The sequence below is a fragment of the Geospiza fortis genome, unplaced genomic scaffold (genome assembly GCF_000277835.1).
Source record: "Geospiza fortis unplaced genomic scaffold, GeoFor_1.0 scaffold203, whole genome shotgun sequence".
Lineage (NCBI taxonomy): Eukaryota > Metazoa > Chordata > Aves > Passeriformes > Thraupidae > Geospiza > Geospiza fortis.
This window is the reverse complement of record NW_005054385.1, coordinates 1,620,175-1,622,593: the sequence shown is the minus strand read 5'-3', so window position 1 is coordinate 1,622,593 and position 2,419 is coordinate 1,620,175.

Genomic DNA, 2,419 nt, shown 5'->3' with positions numbered 1-2,419 from the left:
TGGATTAACAACTCTGGCCAATGGTGTTAGGAAAGTTAGAGACGGTGTGACACTTTCTGAATCACAAAGCAATATGTCTTTCTCGTGATTACAGAGCAGATTCAGAGCTCCTCTCTAAAGCATGTGCCTATACACAAAACCTACCTGTACAAAAGTTAATTAAGTCAGAGGTTTGATTTCTACCCCCCTCGCATTTGTAAACTTGATAGAATTAAAAAAAATAAATAAATAGATGTGGCCTTCCTAGAGTTTCTCCTCTAAAAGTGATTGCACTATGTAAAACACACTGTACTTTGCCCAGCACGGGCATTTCTTGTGCTGCTGCAATGCTTTGTATACCTGGAGTGCAGTGTGCAGACTTGACTCTAGCACTCCTGCTCTGACTTACAAGCTGTTGCTTAAATGGATGTATATTGAGAAAAGTTTTCTAATGTTGCAAGATCTCCATCAAATTTACTGCAATCTGTACTGTCCAAATATGTGAATGGTCTGACTGAAAGAAAACCCTCCTGCTTACCAAAAAGCTAAAAACTAAATAAAGGCTGCATGACCTGTTCCTTGGAGTAACTGGTAGTGTTTTTTTCTCCTGCAGTGGGTATTTTATAGTGTTCCTGTGCTCCAGATTCAGTGTGTGCTGCTGTTGTGCTCTGTGCTGGCCCGCTGCCCTCCCCTCATGGAGACACATGGTGGCTCTGCAGCCCTGGAAGGAAGTGTGTGTTTTTGAACCTATAGCTTGGTCTCCTGAAACCAGGCAGGGTTAGGGCATGTGTCTGTATTACAGACACATTCTTTGCATTTGTTATATATACAGTCTTGTATGTATTACATATACATGGTAGATGAGGCCATGAGATTGAAAACTTACTAAAATAATATTAAAGAACTCCAGTATTTCCAAATTACTCCAGGCATGCACACATTTCTCCCCCAGTGCAACCTCAGTTATATGTACTTTTCTAAACAGTATTCAGAGAGGAAGAAAAAGAAGGCAGGGACACAAATGAGGTAAGCAGAGGACAGCATGCAAACACAAACCTCACCTGTGCTGGCCACCAAGAGGCTGAAGCATGATCTGGCAAGGGAAATGCTATCAGACCATCCACCCACAATACACAGACCATGTGTGGGTCCTGTGCTGTGGTGAGCAGAGACCTACTCTGCAGTGCTGTGATAAAGCTGGTTTGGACTTAAGCTCCACAGACATGTCATTTCTGGCCAGTGAAAGCAGCAGGATACATTCAAGTAAGTTAAAAAATGGGAAACAGTTCAATTCTGTGAAGGCACTGTTCAGTGAAAAACTTTGAGGAAGGAAAGCACATACACAACCAGGCTCTGTTACATAGCATAGTTTATATTTAGTAACAACAGGTTAAAAATTGTAAAAAGGGCTTGGGAGTTAGTTGTTGAGGATTTGCTCCTTAAAAACTAATTACATACGAATTACATTTTTCTGTGGAATTTGACAACAGGCAAGCATGGAGATTCTCAGTTCAGTCAAAGAGAATTCTCCCAGGCTTCAGCCCTGGGAAACTTAGAGATGAAGAATGAAAACAATTATGATCTCTCTTTCTGTTCATGTTGTTTATAGCTATGTACCTTCAGAGTGTGCTATTCATAGTTCAGCAATAGTGTGAAAGGGTTTTACTTTGAGACCAATCAGATTTCACCTGAGCGATCCTGGTTATAAAAGGACGCTACCTCTTAATAAAGGATCTCTCTTTTTGCCTTCCAAACCACGGAGTCATTCTGTCCGTCCCCGACTCAGCAGCGTTATCTGGTGACCCCGACGTGAGCACAGCCTCGGCTGAAGGACGGGACCTTGGAGGGTCCGGCCGAGTTCGCAGCCGAGGCTGAGCACGGAGGGATCTGGAGACCGCTCGTGACTCGGCTGCCGTTTGCCCTCCTGAGTGAGGTAACGCTGACTGTGCCCCGTGTCTTCTGAGAGGACTGGTCCCGTTCGGACCGTGGGCATCGGCCCCGAGAGGCCGGGAACTGAGTGGGGATGGTTTTCCCAACACAGCAGACTGACTGTCTCCTGAAGTGGATGCCTGCCGAGGGACGGGTTTTCCTTAAAAAAGGGGAACCAAGTTTCTAGCGACGAACAAGTAGTTCTGATCGCGTGGACACCTTTTGTCCCGCCCATGAAACTCGCTGTCTCTGATGGAGAGCTCAGCGGTCTGCTGGCCTGCGCCAGAGATGGCTGGTTCGCAGCAGATGTGAGCGCTGCATTCAGTTTGGAGACTTGGGAATCCCTAGGTGATTGTTTGCTAACTGCAGTCACCACCGGCGATGCGGTCGCAAGGTCTTTACTGCCTGCCTGGAGACGCATTTTTAAAGCCCTTCAGCGCAAGGTCCCGGGAAGAGCTGTCCCGAGCCGCCGACGGCGACCGCCGGCGCCGCCGGTTCCGGCGCCGCTGGG